Source organism: Aythya ferina (genome assembly GCF_964211825.1).
Source record: "Aythya ferina genome assembly, chromosome: 11".
Taxonomy (NCBI): domain Eukaryota; kingdom Metazoa; phylum Chordata; class Aves; order Anseriformes; family Anatidae; genus Aythya; species Aythya ferina.
The window spans coordinates 2893723-2919247 of NC_140307.1; the positions used below are offsets into that span (position 1 = coordinate 2893723).

The 25525-nt window shown below is 54.3% G+C and overlaps 1 protein-coding gene and 1 long non-coding RNA gene across 3 annotated transcripts in view; both read left to right on the forward strand.

The window, feature by feature from the left end:
• IGDCC3 (immunoglobulin superfamily DCC subclass member 3) overlaps window positions 1-25525 on the forward strand; it is a 79670-nt gene that overhangs the window by 17463 nt on the left and 36682 nt on the right. The gene's annotated exons all lie outside the window — the stretch shown is intronic.
• On the forward strand, window positions 4695-8633 carry LOC311442978. Its single transcript, XR_014696994.1, has 3 exons — window positions 4695-4941; window positions 7714-7804; window positions 7942-8633. It is a non-coding gene; the product is annotated as an uncharacterized lncRNA (long non-coding RNA).

A 25525-nucleotide genomic window follows, 5' to 3' on the forward strand; every position in this document is an offset into this window, starting at 1 on the left:
GTGCAGGCGAGCTGAGCCTGTCCTGTACCAAACACCCCAGCAGCAGCTGCACGTTCGCTGTCCTTGGGTAATCTCCGAGGACACAACCTCCTTTCTGTGTGCTGCTGCTTAAAATCTCATCTCTGCAGAGGACAGAGCTCCTGCCTCTAACATTTTGCCATCCCCTGGTGTGCTGCCTGTGCTGAGAAGCTCTCCCTGTGCCTTTGGGTCTGCTCTCCCGTGCTGTGCTCAAGAAGGAGGCAGAGAAACGCAGCGGCGAGCCCTCGGCCGCGGGGCTGCCCTGGCTTCACGGTCAGCTGGGTTTTGCCAGGCTGCTCCAGCACGGCGAGAGGACGGGCACGTCGTGGCGGGGCCGCCGTGGTGGGAAAGGACCAACAAAAAGCCCTTGTGGAGCCCCACACATGCTTCCCCCCTGCCATGGCAACAAGTTCATCCTCCGGCCAGCGCAGGGCTCGGCTGCGGCGTGGCGATGCGGCCGGGAGCCCGTCCAGCCTGCGGCATCCCCAGAAGAAGAGGCAGGAGGGATGGGGATGGCTTTCATGCCCAGAAAGTGCAGGCTGCAAAATTTAGGCTGCTGCTTTGCTAGCCTGGAGGGATGGGAGCTGCTTTCCAGCCTCTGGGCAATCCTTTCGGCCACCGATAGCCCTCTAACAGAGGAGCCCAGGTCTAAGGAAGCAAGGATTGAACACGAGGAAGCTGTTCCCTCATTAAAGCTCCAAGCAGGAGCTCTAAAAATCCCCCCTCCCTGTGTACCAGAGCGAGGTGCAGCGCGTGCTTTGAAGGCGATGCCTTTTCAAGCCTGGATCCCAGCTGCTGGAAGTGCTGCGAGCCGGGCGTGCTGGGAGGGTGCAGCTGGTGCAGCTCAAAGGGCAAATATTATCAGCTGTTGAATCGCGGAGATTTGAGACGTCACGCCAGGGGCTTTGCCTGCCGATGTGCGGGTGCATGCTGTGAGATTCATAGGTGGGATGTTTCTGGAGAGCTGCTTCGCTTCTGTAGGAAAAGGCTTAAAAGAAAAAAAAAGTGGAAAATAAACACGGTGTGGTATCGACAGCTTCTAGCACGCGAGACCTGTGAGGCAAGCTGTCTCTCCCCTCCCAAAATTACAACATCCATTCTGAATTCTTGATATTAAAAACCCACTAATTAATAGGTCCTTTAGATCATCTATTTTAGCTGCTCTGATACCCCGAAGTCCTGTCCCTGGCATATGTGATTCATTGAGAAAAAAAAAAAGCTTGAAAGCATCACTTTCAACATATCGAGAGCGAAGGTTGCTGGAGCTGCAAAACACTGAAAGTTGGGGCTTCGCAGCGCTGCCAGACATCACAAGATCCTTGATGAAACGAGGAGAGCTGGGAAAGCCGAATAAACCGCCCAGCGTCTTCCATTTCGGGCCCTTGTCATGTAAATAGGCTCCAAGCTGCACGTCAGATCCCGCGGGTGAGCGAGCGTAATGTAACATTAAAAATAAGGCAGCAAAGCCCCTAACGTGTGTGTTTTGGCTGTCTTTAAACAGGCAAAAAAAAAAAAATACGCTCGGAGGAGCTGGGATGGGCCGAGAGGGCTCCTCGTTACCGCCGGCTCCTGATGCGGAGAGGTGGCTGCCGGGGCTTGGAGGAAAAGTACTTTAATGCTACATAAATATAATTGCTTCGATGAAATGTCTTTAGCCTCCTGAGGGAAGTTGTAGGCTGCTGAGCCTTTAGATATGAATGGGCGACTCCGTAATTGCTATTGTTTCGGAGACACATTAGGAGGGCCTAACGCTGATCACTTCTGGCACGCCGGGGAAGCGGCGCGATGGCACCGCATCGCTGCGGTCTGCGGGGTGGAAAACTGACAATTGCTTTGGGACTGGAAGTTTCTTTCCTAATTAGATCGTGGGCTGGTGGATTTTACTTTTTCTTTTTTTTTTCCTGCTGGTATGCAGAGCCATGGCATCGAGCTCTTTGCAATTCAGGCTTTGGGTAATGAGCCTGAAGGCAGCGTCTCGGAGGAGTGCAGAAGGCTCTGGTTGGGGCGGTCTCCTGACTCTGATGGGGGCCAAAATACCTGGTTCAGATAAAAAGCCGAGGCGTGGGCACTCAGAATATTTTAGCTTTTTAACACTGATAAGGAAAATGTTCTTGTACATGGGTTATGCTCCCATCTCTGCGTGCAGCTATGTTTAAAAATCGGGATCCAGGTTTCCGTGCTGTTGATCAGCCACGGGGACACCCCTCGTCTTCCTCCTGGTGCTTGCTTCCCCTGCAGTGTGTAGCCTCAAGTGGTAAATCTTGGTCCTATCCGGGATTCATTCTCATTCTGGAGACTTTTCCTGCTTTCAGAAGCCTCAGCTGTCTGCTTTTAGGCTCTTTTTTCCCATGGGCTTGTGTTTCAAGGAAAGCGGGAGGAGTCGTGTAATCCCTGGCATGCAGCAGACAGCCCCAGATTACTAACACACCGTTTTTCACAGCGAACCCAATCCTGCCCATATCACCCAGCCTCCATCCCGTTAACCAAGACGAACCATTACGTGAAAACTCTGCATACGGCCACGCCAGCTTTTTGCTCCAGGAAGGTGAGGAACGAGGGGCAGCGAGGCAAGGAAAATCCCAACTTAAATCACCTTCTTGTGTCCTGGCAGCGCTTGGCTGAAATCCAATGACAATAAGGGCCCGGCGTGCCAGAATTTGCAGGCAAATAACACTTTTCCACCACGACATCCCTGTGAGGTCCCCCCCCAGCAGCCGTCCTCACTGCTACTCATCCCCTGGGTCCAAGGAAGCTGTCGGGGTGGGGGGGGGGACACGTCTCCGTGTTGTGACGGGGTGCGATGCAAACATGAGTGACAGGGTGACACTTTGACAGCTTGGCTTCAGGTTCCTCCTGCAAATGTAAATACGTTCATTTGAATCCAATTTACACAACCGCGAGTTTTTAATGGGGAATAAATGGAGGCTTGCTCAGAGGTGAATTGTGGGGATTTATTTTTTTTTTTAATCTGGGGGTAGTTGGGGGAATTTTATGGGTTTGGAGTCAAAATATCCTTAGCATCGCACAGGTCAGAGTGGTTCCCATCCTCATTTGCTTCAATTAGGTGTTTTTCCATCAAATTGCTTTGTTTTCTCCCCGCTTAACGCTAATCCCCATCTGAGCTGAGAGACAGGCAGCAATGAAGTTCATTAAATGCACCTATTGAGCAGCTGATAAAATTGAACCACAGGCCCATCCTCCTCAAATCAAGGACTCTTAACCAGCCAATAGTCCATTTTATCTTTTTCCTGAGGGCTCTAATCTGTTGCTCTTTCCCACCCGGAGACCTGCTGTATTTCTGCTGGGGCGAAGCCGCTGATTGCCTCCTCAGGTGGGAGCGAGGGCAGCTGGATCACACCTCCGAGTGTGATTTATTCAGACAGGCTCAGCACCTTGGGGATTTCTCATTCCTCATTAACGTTCCTGGGGCTGATTCCTCCATGAGATTTGGGTGAGTCAAGCTGGAAGGTGCAAACTCCAGCCCCAGCTGGGCTCCTGGGTCTCTGGAGGGAACGCAGCTCTCCAGGGGTGCTCATTTCTCCCCTATCTCTGTTTGCTCAAGTGCTCGAGGCTTCCTTTGCAGTGAATTAGCTGCTTTTGCCATGCAAAGAGGATCTCCATTTCGAGGTGGGTTTATTATGCCTGCTGGACAGGGCAGACAGATTCACTGGGGTCACTGGGGGCTGCTTTGTCCAGGTGCTTGAAGGGCAACTGCAGCCTTCAGCTGGTGCTCATCAGCATCATTGAAATGACACCAGCACCTCAGGGGCCTGATGCTGAAGAAGTAGATCTCCTGAGGTGTGGCAAGGCATTTTTGTTTGGGTCCTGCAGTGTTTGATACAGGGATCATGCAGACCTTGCAGCTGTGGGCATTCGGCCTCTGGCTGCCTCGAGCTCAGAGGTGAGCCACAGGCTCCTGGCAGGGCTCTGCTTTCACCCCATATTTTGTCCCTCTGTCCCCTGCAGCACGGGGCAGGCGTCCCCCCAGAGATAGAGGGTGTCACCCAGGATTTCCAAGGAATAGCAGATTGCTTACTCCTCACACTGAGACCTGTGAATGCCCCTGATGGATGCTAATTAAGAAGCTGCTTCCTCCTTCTCAGTTTTAAATGCAAGGGTGGCAAGGTAAAGTGGCAGTCAGACCTCGTTTATCTTAATGAGAAGGGTTGGGAGATTAATTGAGTTTTGCCTGGTGAGGGTGTTGGAGCCTACCCTGTGTTTGTTGGCAGGCATTTCTGCGGGGTGGGCGCATGGGGCTTGGCTTTTCAGCAGGGAGCTGTGCCTACGTGGGATTTAGTGCCCATGGCCTCTGGAGCTTTCCTGAGGGAGAGAGGCTTCAGAAGAAACCCAAGAGACTTTCTAGCAAGTGTGTTGTGACTTTGTAAGTGATTTGGATAACCACATTGTGAATTTTGCAGGCTTTTCCCCAGGTAGCTGTGTCGAACACGTGCCTGTGATGCGCGCTGCGCCACGCGATGCTCACTTCGAAGCTTTCCTGTAACACTTCAGACATTTAGCCAACGTACTTAGGAAATACCAGCCAAAAACGTGACTGTTTTTACATTCCAGGCTCTCACCTTGTACTTACCACTTCTGAGGTTTGTTTGACACGATGCTGACATATTTACAGTGTAGTCTTACTGTATATAGACGGAGTAATCAGCCAGTCACTCAGGGCTGCGCCGACCAGGCAGCACTAAAGCTCCCTGGCCTAGTTCACGTGCAGCTCCGTGCTGTGTGTGCAACCTCATTTCTCGAGCCTGTTTCCTAGGTATTGAACATAGACCCGAGCAACACCTACCCCTTAATGGGCCAGGCTTCCAGCTGGCGTACATCAGCGCAGCTCCGGCTGGGAACAGCCCCGTGTCCATAAAGGAGGATGCCAAGAGTAGTGAGGGAATGCTCACGGGGCCAGCGAAGCAGGTGAATGCTATCACTGTTGTTTTTCGGGGGGGATGTGAAGGGATAGGAGGGGCAGGGCAATGCTGAGACAGTCCGGAGCTCTGTTGCAGAGCTGATGTGGAGCACGAAAGCCTCCAGCCCCTTGTTTGTGCTGCGTGCCCTGCCTGGGGGGGGATTCAGCCCTGCTCTGCTGGACTCATTCCTGATTGTTCAAAGCCAACGTCAAAAGTTCCCATTCTGTCTCAAAACTTTTTAACATACAGATGGTGAAAAGTTCATTAACTATTGCACTTAACTGACTTAAATTCTTAAATTCCCCGTGTCTGTGAGCACCGGGAGCTGGTGATATCTTTCAGGCTCTGTGAGGAGCTGGGATGTCACTGCCAGCTTTCCAAAGAGCAACATCTATGTGGAGACATAAATTCTAGTTGGCCCAGAGTATTTTCATGTCATGGTCTCTGAGTACTCTCTGCTCGTGCCTTGTTCCCAGGCAGGGAGGCAGGATCAGGCCTTTTGGAAGAGGGAAGCAGCGATGTATTTTGTGTGGTGTGAACGTCTCTAAGGCCACCTGCAGAGAAATCTTTGCTGGCTTCTTGCTTGTGCACCCACAGTGTGTTTCGAGGCATTCAGCAGCTCTGACGATGCTTCTTAGCAAAGATTTTACTTCTTCTCTGCCACACACGGTGTAGTGGGGCTGGGGTAGGGACTGTTCCCTGGAGTGAGCCTCCTCCACTTGGGGACATCGGGTTGGGTCCGAGGCACCTTGCCCTGAGCTGGACTTGCTCGTAGCTCTTTTCCCAGTACGTGACCAGTGTGCAGCTGGAGATGCAGGCAGTTGTTTTCCAGCTAGCCTTCTTTCCAGCCTACTGCTACCCACGGGGAGAGAATTTTCTCCTTCCTCTGGAGCGCGAGACCGCATTGTTCCTGGCACCTGAGGCATGCAAAATCCCCCCTGCCATCCTGGAGGAAGGGTCCGAGGGAAGCCACGGCTGATTAGAGAGGCCAGAGGAAAACACTGGCCCAGAAACTCGCTTGTGTTACTGTGCAGGGAGAAAAATTGTCCCCTCTGAAGAGCAGGGGACAGGACATGCAGCGGGGATCCCAGGAGACTGCACCGGCCCCGGGACAGTTGCGCTCTCCAGCTCGTTCTGCGGTGAGCCCAGCGGGGGGGACACGTCCCTGGCTGGCCTAATGAGACCAGGCATGTGTGACATTTTTATGACTCCTTCCCCAGCTATTTCCTCCAAGTTTTGTAGTGCTTAAATTGGATTCCTTCCCCCCCTCAGCCCCCCGGTGGTGTTGGCAAAGCCATCTGCAGGCGGAGGAGCGATGCAGAGATAATGCTCGCAGGCGCGGGTCTGGCTGACTTCATGGCTCTTGCATCTTTCCTTTAGGGTTTCTCTGCCTTTCTCTGACTTTTTGCCAGGCACGGACGCATCCCCCTGGGCATTTCCCGTGGCCCTACACTGAGGGCTGCCCCCCAGCTCTTCCGAAGCTTTGTCGCAAGAGGCGTTTCGCAGCAGATGTCCCAAATGAGCATTTCCCAAGTTCTCACCCCACCACCGGAGATATTCTCAAGAGAGGCATGCTTCAGTTTTATAATGTAGATGAGCCTTCCCCCGGTGCCCCCCCTCCAGTTTCCAGCCCTAAAAAGTAGGCGGTGAATTCTGGGGCTTGAGGGAGGCACAAAAGCCTGCGAGAGTCCCGGGGCATTGTGCAAGGTGGGGATTTGCAATTTTAAGCAGAGGGCGAGGGAATCGGCGTGATAATTGTGTACAACACCTACGGCACCTCTAAATACAGATATATTTTTTATATAAAACCTCTCCCCAGTTCTGGCCGGGGTTGCCAGACCACCCGGTCCTGCACAAACAAATGAGGTAGAAAGTCCGAAATTCCATCCCTGCCTTTCGGGGCTTGTCTGGGGAATTCCTGAGTAATGGAGGTTGAATTGGGTCACGAGGGCAGCGGGGAATAAATCTTCAAAGGTTAGCTCTGGCATGAAGTCTCCTTTTTAGGCATGTCAGGGATTCTTTTGTTTTGCTTTGTTTTCGCAGGGCCCCCCCGGCCGGGGAACAATACCTCGCTGGGGCCAGGGCTGGCCGGGCACAGCCCCGCAGCATTGTCTGGGGGGCCGGGGGGGGGAGAAATGACATCTTAAAGAATGGCTCTTCTTCTTCTGGACACTTAGGAGATCAGTGTGCATTCAATTAACCCTATAAACCGTGCGGGGTCCAGGGAAAGAGCTTTTCAGGCATTAGGGGCTGAAAGCATGAAGGGGGGCGAGCTGCTGGGAGCCCTGTTGAAAGAAAGCCCGTTAGGCAGGGGCAGGCTGGAGGGGGTGGAACAGGGGGATGTTTTTCTTCTGGAAATCAAATTTGGGCAAAGACTTCATGCCCTGGTCCCAGTTTTCTTTGCTTAAAGCCCTCGTGGCCCAGCTCGGGCCGGCTGTGTTGGTTAGATGCTCGCTCAGGAGCTGGCTCTGGAGCAAAGGGATCCTGCAGTCTGTCTTGGGTGGAAAAATACAGTTGTTGTGAGTATTTTTCCCCCTCAGATTTGTGCTAGACACTGAGTTACATCCCAAGGCCTGGGCTGTAACACCCTGTGGGAAGTGCCTGACCTTTCTGAGTGAATCTGATGGCCACCTGGGTATGAAAACATCGAAATGCTCCCGTGGAGGACTAAAACACCTTTATTTTTCCACTCGTGTCCATCTGACCCTACAAAACACTGCCACGTTGTGAAAATCCAGTATTTATTCCTAATAATGCTTGAACGACTGTCAAATTTCAGAACTTTTGCTGGGATCTCCCCCCCACACCATCCACCCCAAAGCCCCGGAGGCATCGGGGCGAAGCAGCACCCCGAGGATGCGAGCGAGACGGTGAGCGGGGAGCAGCCAAATTTCCCCCCCCTGCATCTGGAGAACATTCACCTGGAGAAATCCAACCCATTCGTAGATATTAAAGCAGACACGGTAATAAGTTCAGTATGTCTTTCAATTTACTTTGCTGCAAATAGATTTAATTTACCAACTGCGGAGCTTTCGCTGGAGCTGCCTGTGTTCCTGCCATGTTATGCGGCCTTCCGAAGAGCTGATATGTAAAGCTGCAAATTAACAGGCCTGCTCCTGATTTGTTGCACACATGACACGGACATGCAAGTAAATTAACAACGAAGCCTGTGTGTTGCAGAGTTTAATTATATTTGCAGATGAACTGGCGTCTAATTCCTCTATCTCTTCCTCGTTGTGGGGTGCGTTGGAAATGCCTTTTTCCCCAAAGGCAGTGGCATTTTGGTACTGCTTTGAGAGGAGATGTGTTGAATTTCCAGCTTGTCTGGGAGCTGCTGTTTGAGTTATGGGGCAGCCAGGCTACGTAGAGCTGTGGTTATTGATTATTAAGTGATGAGCAGCGTTTCTGGCGATGCTGTCGCTTTTTGGACCTGGTATCAATGAGGACTGGAAAAGCAACGTGTGTCCGTGGGGTGTGCAGCCCAGGCTGGTTCCTGGTGGGCTGCTGCATCGTGGAGAGCTGGTGGATCTCACTGGGCTGGCAGTGCAGGCTCATGGCAATGTGGTGGAGTCAGGCTTGGAGAAGGAGGAGAAGTAGCAGCTGGGAGCCGTGCGAGTGCTTGGAGCTGTCGTTCCTTCAGGTGGGAGCATCCCACACCCCCAGGTGAAATATCTTGGAGCCTCTGTAGTTTCAAGACGTCATTAACACTATCTCTATTCCTTAAAAAATACTCCATCCTCGGCGTAGGAGCAGCTTCTCTTGACCTTTGTTGAGCAGCAGGGATGAGATAATGCTGCCTTGCTCTATTAGCTCCTTCAAAAACTATTCCGACAGAAGGAAGGGTTTGCTTTCTCACTGTTGCACTGATTATCTTTTACACAGCACTGTGCCCTTCCCTTAATTTAATTTAATCTAAAAGTAGCTTCTGAGACAGTCTCGGTGCAGGTGGCATCCTAGGAAGAAATACTTTTCCTGAGCAAACAGGGGAAGAGTCAGCAAATACTCAGCATCTCTTCTCCTGTTGCCATAAAACCGTGGCGTTCCCCGAGGTGGATTTGTGTTTGCTCCAGGCTGGGCTTTAACAGGAACACGTTTGGGATATGAAGGGGGGAAGCTTCTCCCCAGCTTTTAAATGGAGTCATTGCCTTTGCTGGGGCTGGATTCATTTCCAGGGGCTTGGGCAGGGGATAAAATACGGGGTTCTGTTGGTGCTGGCGGGGAGCGAGGCAGGTTTGACATGCCTCTGAGGGGCTTTTTGTGGCTCTGCCGTACGCTGGGAAAAGGAGAATTTGCTCCAGATGACACCGAGCCACGCACCGGGGCTGTGTGTGCGGATGGGAATTTAACTCTGGGGCTGTCGCTGCCGAAAAAAGAAACCTGGGCCGTGATGAGGGTTTGTAAGGGGAAACCGAGCTATTCCCCCCAGAGCTGCTTTCCTCCGCCATGCCTGGTTGCCGGTGGCTTCCTGCCTGTTGTTAGTTTTTCTTTTCGAGTCCAATTTAGTTTCTGCAGGCCAGTGGCTTTTAATGATTTCCTTTGAGCCCGTGCATCCTCCGGAGCAGCCACTGGATGTGGGAACGTGCACAGCAGCATCGTTACCCCAACGATACCCTTCAGGCACCGGCGCTGGGCCCGCAGGTAAATCAGGGATGTGAAAATAAAGCCCAATTTTTTGATAAAAAGCTCACAGTGCTCGGGCGTGCAGGGATCAAACCGCCCACAGCCCAGGTAACGGCAAATCGTGCGTGTTGTCTGAAGAGCCACGAAATTAATGAACAAGAAACCTGTTTATGCTGAAAATAAATGGCAGAGTTGCTGTAATGCTTTGAATTTCCAGTGAGGATCTGCGGAGGCAATGAGAGCCCCGGCAGCTCCAAGTCACATCTCAGAAAGCCGGCTCAGGAGATGGAGGCTCAGCTTTTTATAACGAATACGGGACCGGCCTTGCTTCCAATAAACACCTCATTTATTTTCTCCGCCTCCTCAGCCATCCAGTTCGCAAACGGCGATGCGGATGGGACAATTAGTGGCTTCGATTCGGTGCACATGCCATCGCCGGGCAGGAAACAAGCACGCCGGGCACCGACACCATCAATCTTCGTTGCAGGCATCCGCGAGTGTCTGGCGCTTCAGAGACCTCCGCAAACAGCCTGCGCTTCTGCCTCCCCCCCTGGCTTTCCATCCCGTTCTTGCCGCTGCTGCATTTCGGTGTGTTACACCGGGATGCTTCCCTGTGAGAGCTGGGGGAGGTTTGGGGGCTCGGTTTTTCCCCCCAGCCTTTTTTTTTTGGGCATGGAGGAACGCACCCACGCGGGAGGCACCGCCGCAGCGGGCGCCGGCGAGGCGAGAGCTGTCTCTTTAACCGTGCAGAGCATGTGGCTGGTTTTAGTTAGAGCTCTTTTAGCAAGTTGTCTCAGCACATCAGGGCCCCGCTTTCATCATGCCTGGCTCTTTTTTTTTTTTTTTTTTTTTTCTTTCCCTTTTGAGTCCCAGAAGTCAGAGGCCACAGGGGGGGTGACAGAAAGCAGTGACCTCTGCAGAAGCGGGGACCAGATGGCCACTCCTCTTCCTCTGAGCCTTTTTCTCCCGGCCCCAGGGCACAGATCTGTGACCTTCGCTTTAGCTGAATGCCCAGACTGTGTGACTGGGGCTTTGACATGCTCTTTAATAGGCATACATTATCCCTCCATTGCTAAAAGCCCAGAAAACTGGGTCCATTTAGACGGAATTTAAGTCAAACTGTTTGGATTGGTCTCGCTATCCCCTAGCTGCCTCCTGTTAAATTGTTGATCTTAGTGCTAATGAAGGGAAATGCACGCACGGACGGGCTGGGGAGTGTTTTATTTTCCTTTCAGCCTGCTCCTGCTTTGCAAAACCCGGTGCTGGTGACGGACGAGGAGCGTGCTCACCGTGAGCCCCCCGATGTGCCCCCCCTGGGACCCTCCCCAGCTGGTGGGGGCTGCTCTTTGCTCCCAGGTTTGGCTCTCCCATGGCTTAGTTCAACTTCTGATCAGCCAGAATTTGGGTTTGTAGGCACAAAGGGGGAGATGTAAGCAGGAATATTTAAATCCTTCTCGTTCCCAGCAGTTGGTTTGGTTGCGAAGTGGGAGCCAAGCATTGCAACGTGGCAGCACCCCACGGTACCAAGCAGAGGGGCAGTGAGAATGGGCAAAATCCCCCCTGGGGAGGAGGGTTAGCGCTAGAGCAGCTGGAAATGGAGAAAAGAGAGAAAATATTTCCTTCTGCTTGAGGTAGAGGTCACCGTGCTGCTCCCCAGGACCCAGGTAACCGAGAAGTTCACCCGATATTTCTGCCTCATCCTGTAGCTGTTATTAGAGGAGGCCGGGCTCTCGTTAGAGCAATTTGCTTAATGGTAGCTGTGCTCTTCAGGAATGTCCTCAGGAGGGAGGCGAAACGTGCTGCTTTTCACCCAAAAGGACCCTCAGAGCTGCATCTTTCTGTTAATGGCCAGCAACCATCGCCACGGCCGGCCTCCAACCTCTGCCAGGCAAGCGGATGCTGAGGAGGGGCTTCCTTAATGCCTGCCATTTCCGAAGGGTTAAGCACATGAAAGTTATTCGAGGAATTTCCTTTTTTCAGGGCAGACCTAGGGAGGTAGGTATAAGCAAAGGCCGGCGGAGCCCCGCTGGAAGTGATGGATGCAGTTCCCTTTGAAGTCCCCGGGAGCTGCACTTCCTCGCTGCACGGCTGAATTGAATCCAGAGGTCTTCAGCTGTGAATCTGTCGCCACAAAACACACTTCGGGGACATCTGCCATGCTTCAGGAGCTACCGAAGGTGGGAAGGGGAGAGCAGAAAGCCGCTGGGAAGGCCGGCGCTGAGGACACCGGAGGTTTCGCTTGCAGCTCGTGTTCCTGCTTTCAATTAAATTAGAAAGTATTTGTGGATGAAGTGACCCATTAGTTGGGTAATAACGCCACCTTATCACGCCTGCTTATCAGTATTAGTTATGCGCTATAAAACCCGTAGCAAAGCCCTGGGGGGAATCAATTAAATTGAACCGGGCGGCGGAGCTGTTGTGGGATGCGGGGCGCGCTGGCGCACCGAGCCGCTGCCGGTTTTGGGGAGCTGTCAGCATCACACGGCTTTGTTGCCTCTGCCAATTCTTCGCCGAGCAGCAGAAAACAGGCCATAAATTTGCTGATTATGTGCATTTAGGCAGACGAGCTCCCTTAATGGCCTTTATGACGCTTGCAGCCGCCGGTGATGGAGTTTTTGCATCCCCGGCTCCTGATAGCGGATGGCTGCTTGCTCACGCTGTACATCCCATTAAATAAATCTGAGCCCGTGGTAAATGATCGCCGATATTAAACTGCAGAGGGAGAGATTAAGAAATGTTTTCCCTGTCTGCTTGGAAGCCTTGGGAGGGCTTTGTTCAAGCATTTTAATTATTCTTTAAAGAGGAGATAGGAAATACTTGGTGAAATGAAGTCTCGTCTGTTTTCACCGGTGTCTGAGCCGAGAAGCTCAGGTAAGGGGAACCTGATTTAATGACGTATCAAATGGAGAGCTGGGTCTCATCCGATCCCTATTTGAAACACTGCTTGGCAGCAATCAGTGCTTGAATCAATAATTAGACCTTATAAAGTATTTAGTCCACGGTGGCACGGGGAGCTCTGGTGACCACTCACCTGGAGAGAGCTTCGTTTCCAGGTAAAAACTCCCAACGTAGGGATTGAATCTGCTCACACACCAGCTAGAAAAAATAAAAAGAGGGGAAAAGAGCGTTTTCTTGAGTGTTTTGGGGCTGCAGTGAAAGCAAAACCGTGGTGGTTTGCGCCGTCCATTAGCGCTGTCGCCCCTGGGGCTGCGAAATGGCCGCGGGCGGCTGGGGCTCAGCTCCGAGCATCCTCCCGGTGCTTTGAACCCGAGGAGCCGTCACACCTCGAGGTCAGGCGAGGGGCCCCGGCAGCGGGCAGGGGCAGGATGTCATTTTGTCATTAGCCCGGCTTCAAAGGCGGGCAGGCGGCGGGGAAGGGGGGCGAGGAGCTGCGGGGTCGCGGGGGCCGCGAGCCCCCTGGGGCAGCCTCGCCGCTCACCTGGCACCCAGCTGCTGCGGGGTGAGAGAGCCCGGGGGAGTGGGGGGCCCAAGGAGGAGGACTGGGGAGCAGCACGTGGCTGGTTTTGGGGTGCAGGGTGTGCTCTGCTGAGTGCCACCGGGATGGTGGTGTTGGGAGTTGAAGCTTGAGCCGTGTAGTCCCTTGGGAGCGGTGCTGCCTGGCGGGTTAATGGGGTTCTGGGTGCGTCTTGGAGGAGGTTTTGGCACGATTTTGGCTTGCTGAGGGTGCTCCCATCAGAGGCTGGTGGCAGGGCAGTGCCCTCATGTTTGTGCATCATGGCTTTAAGCTTTCCTCAATCAGCTCTGACCCCAAAAACTCAGAAGAGTGGGTTAAAAACAAGATTGCTAACACTCTCCGACCTGCCCCAACCAAAGCTGAGGGGCTCAGCGCTGGGTGTCAGCCGCCAGCAGGAGCAGGGCACCGCTCTGCCTGGTGAGCTCCTTCCATCCTGCAGCCCGATGGGGCTGGCGTGCTGGTAATTAGGGTGTTTGCTGCCACTTCTGGGGGCACAGCAATGCATATTCATCAAATACATAAATTAATGCGTTGAGCTCTTTGCATAAATCTGGATCTGAGCGGATGATGGGGACGGGTTGCTCCGAGAGCAGCTCTGGAAGTGATTCCCTACTAACCAAGTGGCACCAGGATCCCGCCTGCGCTCCGTGGGTGCTCCGGAGGTGGTGAGCAGGACCTCGTTTGGCTTAATTAGCACCAGAAGTGCAGGCAGGAGTGGGTTTACAGCTGGGTTTGCACAGCCAGCTCTCAGGTGGCCATCCTGTGGGCTGGGGAGGCCGATGGGTGAGGAGTTGTCCTCAGAGGGAGCGGAGCTGCCCGTGTGCCAGAGGTCCCTGGTGAGTGGAAACACACAGAAGGTTGTTTTTGGGCTTGCTCTGGGTGTTGAGCTTCCAAACCAGCCCCCGGCACATCTGGTGCTACCACAAGGAAAAAGCCCAAGAGCCGTAACCCTTGCCTGCAGTAGCTTAACAATACCTCCGAGCATTGCTTCAAATACATACAGTAAGTCTGAACTAATCAAGGAACGAGTTTATGGGCTTTTTAAAGACTTTCCTGGATAAACGGAGGGCCTCATAACGCGATTCCATTTCTTAATGTAAACACCGTGTTTGCCGGGGCCTCTGAAAATATTCCCAACCCTAACTGCAGGCGCTGGGGCGCGCGATGTGCGCTCCTGGCTGCCGGGAGCTCAGCCTCTCGTTGTCTGCCCAGATAAGGCTTGTAACGTTTCACTAATTGTTCCAACATGCAAATCGGTCCCGTGCCTACGTGTAAGGACAAAAGGAGAGCAGGGGCTGAGTTTTGGGAGTGTGTGTTACTGCCTCAGGCTCTGGGCAGGGTTTGGGGGGGAGATGGGCAGCGTGGGGCTGCCGGGCGCATCGCTGGGCTGAGAGCATCATGAATCCTTTCTGTCCCTACAGCAGCTTCTTTCTGGCCTTAGGTATTCTCATTTTCCTCTCCAAAGGTCTTTGTGAGGATGCTGTGCAGGTTCCTGGTGCTCATCCAAGGCTTGCCCTTTGAGTTGGCCACATCCTTGGCCCTTCCCGTGCTGGGGTGCCGCAGGCAGGGCTGGAGGCGCTCCCCTCTCCTTGGCACAGCATCGGGATGCCACCAAGGAGCAAGTCCTGCAGTCAGAAGGCTCTTGGCCCCCGGGAGACCCCACCTTCCCCATGCACGAGGGTCCTTGGGACCAATATGGGCACTTGCATCGATGCTCACCAGCGTGATGTGAAGGGCTGGCAGCAGCACGCTGGGATTCGGGGCTCTTCTGCCCCTGCCAGGTTTCGGTGCTGCCGTGGTGCCGGTGACACCAGCCCTGGTTCTGGCCCCGCCGCTCGGCTTTTTAGGGGAAATTTCCCTGTAAGCATCTTAGGGTCCCGGCCATTGTGCAGGGGATGTGAATGGCTCCCTTTCAACCTTGCTTTATTCATCATCAGCAAAGCATGAAATTACAGTGGAAACGCTAATAGATTTCCGAACAACTTGGTACCTACGTGGGGGAAAGTTATTTGTTGACTAATTAGTGAGTTAATTGTTTTTATGTTTTATGGAGGTCGGGTTGCTGCTTTAACGTAGGTGGTGCGTGCTCGGCGAGGCGAGGCTCTGCTTTAATGAGGCAGCCACGGGTCCTGCCATCCTAAGGGGCTGTAGGGTGAAGTTATCTCCCCAGGAGCTCGTTCCCGGCTGTTTGCCGTGTGCTGAGCCAGGATCTGTCGTGATCCAAGAGCAAGGGGCTCAGAGCTTGTGTTGGACCTGTGGTCAGGTGTTTTCTTGTGGAGCCTGTAGCAAAATTTGGGGAGTTTTGGAGCTGGAGCAGTGCTGGGGGTGACGCCAGCTCGGCGCTGAGCTCTGCAAACTGGTCAGAAGCGGGGAGGAGAGGGGCTGGTGTCACCCTGAGCCGTGCCTGGGGAGCGTGAAGCTGCCGAGGACAGGTGAGAGATTTTGGGAACCCGACCATTTTGATGACACGGACCCCATGCTCTGCTTCTCCGCCTGCTTTTTCTTGGGTTTGGAGCCAAGGGGACGGAGCTGAGCCTTAGAGCAGGGACAAATCCTGCTCAGCTTCCTGCTCCACCGCGCACGGGGCAGGCTCCTGGGCTCCCAGAACTGCTCCTGAGCTTGGAGCCCGCTAATTAAAACCACTCATGACATGAAAAACAAAACAAAACAAAACATTTTGCAGAGAGAAAGGAAACATCTCTCCTTGCCGGGGTTGGTGATTGACTGTAGGAATAACTCACCCTTGGGTTTCTGCAGCATGAAATCTTTTCCCTGGCTTAATTTATGTGATTTAGAAAAAGTTTTCCTGCTCCTCAGCAGCTTTCTTCCCCCCGGTTTGTCAATTTGCTGTTGTTTCCCACCCTGGATTTAGATGTCTTCAAAGATCCCGGCAGGTGGATGGAGGCAGTAGCGGGCTGGAGGGAGGCTCCTCCTGGGTGATTAAACCATCTCACATCGGATATTTTTTTTCCCTTCCACGTTCCTCTCGTTCATCCTCCTAATTAGGGCTTCCCGGTAATTATCTGCCTTGGCCAACGCTGCCCTTTCTCAGTCAGCACAGCCCCAGAGCTGTGGTTTTGTGCCTCTCCTCGCTCATCCCACATGGGGAGGGGGCTAGGTTTAGGGTCAGGGTTAGGGATAGGGTTAGACCAGTGCTAAAAAGAGACCAGTGCTAAAAAGCACCACAAAACAGGACTCAGACCAACCATAAAAACCCCCCTCGGCTGCCTTTCCCCTTTCCCTGGCCGTGCCGTTGTTCGGGGCTGTCAGGGAAGGGGGCTGTAAAAGTTTTATTGAGACAGACAGACACTGCCAGCCTTGGGAAATAAGAGAAGAGGCGGCAGATAACGCTGTGCTCCTTTATTAGATCGGGAAATCATCTATAAAACAGAAGTGGAGTGGAAAGCGAGCCCCCGGGTCTGTCTGTATGGCCGAGCCAGCCTGGGCTGGAGCCCTCCACGAGGGGAGATCCCAAAAGGGGACAGAACAAGGTGATCATATCAGATATTAAAACCGGCTTTTGAATCTTCTCCTGAAGCAGAGTGCTAAATCAACCTCTTCACGGTAGGGTTTTTTTTCCCCTTTTTTCCTTTCGTGTGCTGTTCCCTGCCTGGCCCTTTTACCTGTGCTTCCATCTCTCTTTCTCTCATTTTCCATCAATTGGATCTGTAACCGTTTTGTGTTTTATTGAGCATGAAGGAGCGGTGATGCCTTTTAGATGAGCGCTGTTCTCATCTGGAGATGCTCCTTTAATAGGCGCCCCTGCTCAGCTCTTATCCCAGCAGTGCTCGGCGTTTACCGACACCTTACTTACGCCAGCTTCACTTCGGGGGCGAATTAATTACGTGGAGAGGTTTTCTCCCCCTTCTCCCACCCTAACCAAAAATCTGCTCAGCTGTTGGAGGCAGAGATGGATCCCCAAACGCCCTGTTGCAAGGTATTGCTGCCATCATGGATGTTCCCTGGGCTGTGCAACAGCAGCTGGACCCAGAGATGCTGAAATGCGCCTCAATTGCAAAAAATCTGCTTGTTTGGCCCAAGGATTGTCACAGCGATTCCCTGGAGGTCTCCGATGGTCGAGTTAGCCCAAGGGAAGCACTCGGCTGTCCCCTGGCACCGGTGAGAAGCAGGCTGCTGGTCACAGCTGTGGTTAAAGCACACAAAAAGCCAGTGAGGGAATCGTTTGCCTGCATCGTGCCGGGGTGCAAGGCAGCGTGCGGGGGCCAGCTGCGGGTGGCAGCGCTGCCGTGGGGCTGCTTTCATCCTTCTGGGCTCTTCTTCGTCCACATCCGAATGAACCCCACTGCCTCTGGTCCCCTGCAGCCCTCCAAAACTGGCCATGGAGGGGAGAAACAGCCAGCTGTCCAGATTTTGCATGCTGCAGCCAGAGCTGAGTCCCTCCGGAGAGCTCTCACCTGCATCTCGTGGCACAGAAGCAGCATCGGGCACCGACCAACGCACCCAAATTTCCCCTGGATGGCACCTGGGGAGCTCGCAGAGGCACTCAGCTACACCAAGAGAGATTTTTCCTCGTGAGCCAGGCTCCAGCACCCTCGTTCAGGACCACAGCGCTTCAGAAAATCGGATATTCATGGCGGTAAGTGTTCCTTTGGGATGATGACCCTGCCGAAATCAGCGGGGTGGCTCTGGGGAGAGCTATTGCCCTGCGGGACTGCGGGCTGCGAGCCTGGCCCCGACCCCTAATATCAGCATCTTCATCCCCTGCTCGGTGTGTCCCCCGTCCGTGCTCATTTCCTAGCGGATCAGCTCCAGGAAGGCGTTAGAGGAAGGTGAGTTAATTTTGAGGACGACGCCTCAACGAAGCGGTGTTCATCCAGGCTGGCCCTGCTGCTGCAGACCTTGCATCCAGCCACCTCCAGGCAGCTCGTGCATCCCTCCATCGAGCCAGGAGCGGTGTGAAGAGCGCCGTGCCTTCAGCTCCCCTCGTGCCCACCTCATTTTCCAAACCATCAGGGTCATCCCGTGCCCTTCTTGGCCCCGCTGGATCCACGAACGCAGCTCCGCGGCGCGCTGCAGCCCTTCCCGCACCAACTGAGAGTTTCACCAGCCAAATTTCTCGCGCATCTGCCTTAATTCAGCCGCCTTAATGTGGGCATCTCGGCAGCTTGATTTCCCCCGTGGCTCTGCGAGTCAGCTGGGGCGCCGGGGCCTCCCATTAGCGGTCCTGCCCGCTGCCAGATGGCGGGTGATGGCTTGCGGAGCCTGCGGAGCTGACGTGCCCCATTGTGCCGCGACACAAAAGCCAGCCTGCCTGGATTTATTTATTTTTTATCCCCCCCCCCCCACCTCCTTCTGCTTTCATTTTCGTTCGGGGCCGTCAGCGCCCCAGCTAATTCCTGCAGCTCGCTGTTTGGTGCTTTCGTGTCGCTGCGAGGCTGCAGCCGGGGTTTTCCACGTGGGTTCCTCCGCGAACATCTTGTGGGCTTTGCTGCTGCCCAGCTTTCATCCCACGCCCGCACGAAATCCCTTCCTGGACAATTTGGTCTCAAACCTGAGTTACTTGGGTGCCACAGGCACTCCCAAAGGTTTTGTTAAGATGGACTTCGTCTCCATCATGGTTATTTTGGGTGTCCTGGCAGTTTTGCAGGTCTCCAGCAGCCTGTGCCGCAGTGACACGTCTGCTCCTGCCTTTCCATCTCTCTTGTTAGCAGCAGAGGTGCCTGCTTTGGGGTGCAAGTGTTTTTTTTTCTGATGGAGATGCAGATTTGAGGAGGCAGAGGACCGACTGCCCAGGCACGGCGCAGGGAGGGCTCAGCTTCCCCACGGGGGCTCCCAGAGGATCGGGCTTAGAGGGGTTTGGCTCTGATTTGGCTCTGATTTCCCCAGTGTGCTGCAAACACCGGGGCAAAGCTCAAGTTCAAAGCTCAAAGCCAGTAAAAATGCCCCCCTGCAGCCCTACTGGTGGGGTTTGACCTCTGCCTGCTCCCTAAAACCCACATTGTTTTTGTGATGACTTCAGCATCGCCCCAGCCCAGGCGAGCATTTCCAGGAGGAGAAACGTAAGCCCTCAGCTTGTCATCCTGGGTATCCACAGGGACCCCTGCACGTTGTCCCTGTTCCCTGGCACACGTTCCCATGCGTGCACACCCCATGCCCGGCCATACACCTTCACGCGGACATCCCCACACGGCTACGGGACCGACGCCGGCACTTGCACAGAAACCCAATCCCGGTCTCCACGGAGCTCACCGAGAGAAAAATCAGGGAAAACATCACCCCCCCACCCGCCGTGCAGCGGGGCTGATGTGCCTGGGCGAGGAACTTTCCCTTTGAGGTGGTAATGGCCTGGCCAGCAGCCAGCAGCGGCAGCCGCCGACGGAAGAGGGGGCTTCCCGAGATAAGCTATTTCCAGCCGCCGAGGCTCCTCTGAGCCTTATTTCTCTGAATAACCAGAGGGGGAAAAAAAAAAAAAAAGGGACGAGCTCCGCCACGGTCATGTGTCCCGCTTTCGTGGATTTGGCCTATTTTCTGCAGAATGGTTGTAATTCAGCTCGGGTCCCCCTGGCTGGCTGCCAGGAGGATGGGAAAACGCTGCTCTCGCCGAGGAGCGCGCAGGAATTGATGGACACGGCTCAGCCACGGGGATGAGGTGACAGCCAACGGCTTCGGCGCTGCCAGGAGGAGAAGCAAAGCTCTTGGGGGGGAAGCTGGATTTTCTCAGGTATCCCAGCGGCTGAATCCTTTCTGAATCTTCCCATCTGAGCACCGTCAGCCTGGGTCAGGCAACGCTGTAACACAACAGCACTGCTCGCTGCCATGGATGGGAGCAGAACGTTTCGGTTAATCACGTGCACGAGAGGAATTCGGTGGTGAAATGAGCAGAAAGGAGCCAAAAGCAGTGTTTTGTGACCTTAACTCTGTGCCTGACTCGCTCTGCAGCTGCATTTGGGTCCTTGGCCTCTTGTCTCCTCCCCGCACGGTGGATGCTGGATATTCCCCTGTGGCGGTGTGCGCAGCTCCTCTGCATCAGGCGATGGAAATCCAGCCTGTTACTCTTTTTCTGCCTTGAATTGCTGCTTCAGTCAACGCGTGCACCATTCCCACCTCCATTCCAGCCCTGAGGAAAGAAGGGGAAGGCTTGTCGCGCTCCGCACCGCGCATGGATGTGCTGAAAGGAACAGTGTTCTGAGGGACTTAACGTGAGTTTCCCTCGGACAGAGGAGCTGTTGTTCGGGTTACACCCTTGCGAAGGAAAGGATCCTTCTTTCTGCTGCTCTCAGACTTGGCCTGGTCTGCAGAGAGGCTTTACCCGTGCCCATGCAGCTCCTCTCCGTGCCCTGCAGCTCTCCAGGGTGCTGGGTGGCCTGGAGGTGCTGTGCCTGGGCGCAGCGGTGCCGTGCAGAAGAGCTGAGGATCTCTCCATGCTCTGCAGGTTTGTTTTTTTTTTTGCCAGGTGCCTCGTTGCGTGCACCACAACACCTCAAGTCACCAGATTGCAGAAAAAGACTCAAGGAAATCATTTTGGAGACGCTCCCGGGGCACCCAGCACCTCCTGCAGGCTCTCATCCAGCCGCCGCTTGCTCCTGCAGCCTTCCCCGGGCAAAACTCCCCCTGTGCTTGGCCAGGAGGGGAAAAGAAGAGCGAACGAACGGCGCCGGGGCCTCTCGCTGCCGGCCCGATAAAAATGGCACCTTGCCCGAGCCTCCGATAAATCACCGGCTCCATTCGGAAAGGAGTTTTCTGCGGTAATTAATGAGCCAGTATAAAGACATTAAACGGAGGCTGTGCGGTGATAGAAAGGCTTGTCATTCACCGAGCCATCTTCCCCCATGTGAATAACCACGAGGGAACAAAGGGCAAACTCCTTATAGACTGAAGTGCGCTATCTCTGATAGCTGGGAATGAAGTAATTCGCGGGGAGCAACAAAGGCGCGGTGCAACGCATTAGTAAACTAATTACAAGAGAGCTGGTAAAAACAGATGCTGAAAATTTTAGAGCTATTATTGGAGTGATTGCCGGCAGAAAAATGGGGGCTGACGACAAAAAAAAAAAAAGAATTAAAAAATGCATCTCATTTAAAATTCATTAGCCTGTAAATCAGGCTGGCTCTCTGTCTGCGAGCAGGGCTTGATGGCATTTCCGTGGGCAGTGGTGATGAAAAGCTTCCTGCCCTTCGCCTCTCCAAATTCCTCCGTTGCCTCCGGAGGTGCCAAAACGCCACGTGAGCCCCTTCCCGAGCCCCAAAATTTGGGGTCTGCGGTGCCCCGCGTGCTCTGAGGTCTGAGCGGGGCTGCTCTGAGGTGCTGCAGCGGGGCAGGGCGCTGCCTGGTGCTGTTTTGCCCTCCTTGTGCCGTGCTCGGGGGGCTCACTGCCTCTTGGGGCTGGGACAAAGCAGGATTGCTCGTCCCCACTTGGGACCAGAAAGCAGCTGGCTGTGAACACAGCGGTCTGTGGCCAAAAGCGGCTGTGCCGGAGCCTCCTCTCCTACCATCTCCCGTCAACATTTGGGAGCGGGATGGGAAACATCATTATCGTGCAACAAATCAAAACGGTAACCATGTAATTTGTCTTAATTGTCTGTGTCGGAGCAGGGAAAACACGAGGCGCTCCGGATGGAAACCTGGCAGGAGAGAGCTGCCTGCTGGCAGCGCGCTGAGCCGAGCCCAGCCAGCCTCCTGCGGGCTTGTGGGACTGCTTGCCCTTCGTCTTCTTGGTATTTCAGGGCTCTTGAGTAGGATAAATCGTAGGTATTTTGCAAATGTGCTGCAGAGGAGGGCGTGGGAGGCGGCGAGGTCCCGAAGGAGACGATGCTCGGAGCGGGGTGAGTGCCGCAGGATGGAGCGGAGGCACCTTGTGATGGTGCTGGAAAGGAGCCCAGCTCCCCACGGGGGAACCTCCTGCGATGCTGGGGTTTGCCCTGCTCCAAAATTGACCCCGCAGAAACCCAGCAGCCCTCCCTGCTTCGTGGCTGCCCCTGGTGCCTGCCCGCGGTGCCGCTGACAGATAACCTCCGCCTGAACCGCGGGATCGCGAGCCCCATATGCAGTCCGCCCGAGCAAATTAAGAGTTGTTTATGACATTTAATACTCCCCCTTCCCTCCAGCAGCAGGGCAGCAGGACCACGGCTTTGGCTTCGCAAATGGTCGCCTCAGGACACACTAAATGCTGTCACGAGCCAGAGAGCAATTTCGGCTTGAAAAATTACCGCAATCGCGCTCCCTGATAAAGGTCTCTCCCAGCGCCGCCTCCCTCCCCGCCAGAAACTTCTTCTCTCCCCAAAACCAATTCAGGAGCGCTGAAGGGACTGTTTATTAGGCGATACCCCTGCAAAACAGGGTGCTGGAAGACGAATCACCCCCCTGGGCTGCCTGCCGTGCTGCTCGGTGTCACAGGTAACGCGATGGGATGACGGGAGCGCTGCGTGTTCAAGGGAGCCTCGCACGGAGCATGGAGCTGCAGCTCAGGTCATTTTGTGCGTTGTGCAAAAATTCAGGAGCCCTGCTCGCAGATATTTGCCTGCTGGTGGGCTTGAGTCACGAAGCAGTAGGGTTTTTTTTTTCCCTCCTGCAAAATATCTGTTGCACGTTGCCCCCATGGGCAGCTGCTGTGCCGTGCCACGAGGCGTTAGCTCACTTGTCTCCCTTTCAGCCCCATCTCCGGGGCTTAGGTCAGGGGAAGAGAACGAGGCCAGGTGGAAACTTGGTTCCTGAGCCAGAGGAGTCCGACTGATGTGGCATCAACCTCGTTTAAATGATTTCTCTCAGCTTTGATTGAGGACGAGTGAGTGTGACCACAGCAGAGAGCCGAGGATGCGAGATGCAGAAGCGCGGAGAGCCTGGACCATCCGTGCTGCAGGGGGAGAAAGGGACAGCAGAAGAGGAACGAGCATTTATTTGCAAACGTTGCAAGCAAAAAGTGTGCAGCTCTGACCCTCTTTCCATCTTCATCTGCCTGGCACAGGGTGAGATGGGGCTTCCCCCCTCCGTTTTCTCTCCACGTAGACTGAGCCGCGCTCCTCCAACATCTCTGCCTGACTTCAAACTCTCCCGAGCCGTGCAGCCTGATTTCTTTTTGAGATCTGAGGCCCGGCGAGGACAATGGAGATTTGGAATTTTCAGCCCTGTGATTAGTGGGCAGGGGCAGAGGGGGATTTACCCTTTTCTGGGAGCCGTGCAGGCTGTCCTTGAACACTTCCCTCCCTTTCCAAAGCCGAGAGAGAGAGGGGGGCGATTTTTCTTCCCTCGCCGTGTGAGCGAAGGCCCCCGCTCCTGCTACTCCTGGCGAATTAAATAGATAAATGGGCGGCGCTGTTGTTCACGCTCCACGGTGCACAAAGCAGCTTGCATTCACACCCCGGGCTGCTGGCAGCTCAGCAGCAGCCCCGCACAATGGCACCATTCGCCACGCGGGGCCGAATCGCTGCCTCCGCAGCTGGGGCGGCCACCGGGCTGCGGCGACACGGGCGGTTTCAGCATTGTTGTAAAAACGCATCTTAAAAAAAAAAAATCAGAGAAGATCAAGTGTTTTTTTTCTCTTTAGGGTTTGGAGAAGCATTTCTCTTTGAGAGCAGGGCACGGAGAGGGCAGGATGGGGTTTGTGGTGTCCGTATTCCCCCTTTCTTTTCTGCCAGCTCTTTTTTGTTTCCAGGCACATCCTCAATTTTCAGTGTGGAGAGGAGCACGTGAAGTGACCTCTGTCTGCTAAGCCTTCTCCTGCCAACTTTCTTGAAAAAACTCCCCAGCAGGTCGCTAGCTTAGTGGTGGAGGTGTCCTAAGATGAGAGGGGATGGGAGATGAGATCCCCCTGCTCGCTTTGGGGCTGCAGTCTCGCTGGGGAAGGAGCTGCGGTGCCAAGCAGGACGGGTTTTTAATAAATCTTGTGGCTGCTTCTGCTGGAGCTGTGAGCCTGATGGGAGAACAGCTCGGGTCTGGGTTTAACTGGAGGAGCGGCTCCTTGCGTTTTAAAAGCAACCCTGACTGCTGCCAGCCCACGCAGAAATTCAGTTTTTATTCGCAAGTTGGAGATTTTAGCATGAAAATCAGCAGCTGTACCAGGATAAACCATCGGGATGGAGCCGCTCCTGGGAGGGGAGGGCTCTGCCCGTGGCTTTTCTCTCTCCCTGGGCCAGCCACGTGCCTCCCAGGCTTCGTCTCCATCAGCTGTAACGGAGCTAACGAAGCCTGCCCTCCTCAGCAGGAGCATCTGGGAGCCCAGGTACTGCGGCCGTGTCCCCGTTAAACTCTCTTGTTGCCCGCACTGCGTTAACTCAGAGGCATTTTAAGCACGTGCTCCATTAGAAGAGGCCTGAATTTAACAGGCTGGAGACAAAAATGTGAAGAAGGGGTCTTTGCTTGCGGGCTGTGTGGTGGTGAGGATGCTCAGCACCTCCCCGGCATCCTCCTGTATCGCAGCCAGCTGGGGCATCCCTTTCCCCACAAGTAATTTGGAAGCAGAAAGCAAAGTGCTGCAAAACTCACCGGGCTTCCCCGGTGCTCTCCTACCACCGTGCTCGGCACCGAACCTTTTAAGTCTTCTTCCTCCCCTTGTGCCTGCACTTGATGATAATGTTTGCGTTTTAATGATTCCGGCAGGCCTGGGATTTGCTTTGACACACCAAGATAATGTTTTCTTTTTCTATATCAGATCTAGGTCAATCTCTGGCTTAGCACTAATGCTGCGCCGAGCGAGAAAGGATTGGCCGCTAATGGTTTCAATTTAGTTTTTCGCGGAGTAAAGGAAATTTCACTCAATACCTGTTTTCGTTTTTATTCCGTTGGCCTTTCCGTGGGATCCGTTAGGCTGGGGAGCTGTTTGCTCTTTGATTAGAGACCCAGCAAAGCTGTTTGCCTGAAGAAATCTGCTCGGAATATGGATGAGGATGGACGCTCACCTGCGTGGTGCGCGCGTGGGGACTGCGTGGTGGTGAAGGTGAGGCAGTAGGACACCCGTGGGCTTCTCTCTGGGGAGGAGAACCAACCACCCAGCCCCATCCTAACCAATTTCCTCTGTGGTTTGAGATGGGAGAAGTGGTAAAAGTGGTAAAAAGCAGCTCATCTGCCTCGCGCTGCAGAGCTGCCCAGCTGGCATCACTGCTCAACGTCTCAAGGAGAAGGTGCACCCATGCGAGCGATGTGGGAGGGCTCCTCTAACCATCCCCAGCTGCTGCAAGCCTTCTCCTGTCGCGTTTGCTTTTTTCTCTCCCTGCTCCGTGCCAGTCTGGGCGTGCCACAGCCAAAATCCAGCTGCGATGGCAGCAGAAGCACTGAGACAGCGCGGCTCGGAGCTCCAGCAGCATGGATTCAGGTCTGATCTCAGGGCTTGCCGACACCTGGAGCTGTAAGAGGGCAATTTAATGCAACAGGGTGACAGACACCTTGTGTGAGGATGGTAAAGAGGGAGCTGGGGCAGCACCAGTTCCTCCCCTGCCACGTGGCTGCTGGATGAGCAGAGCGATGGGCAACGCAGGCAGGTGGAGCAGAGGCTGCCTCCCTGCTTAGGAGCCCACGGGGGTGAGGGGCTGCTGTGGTTGCGTGT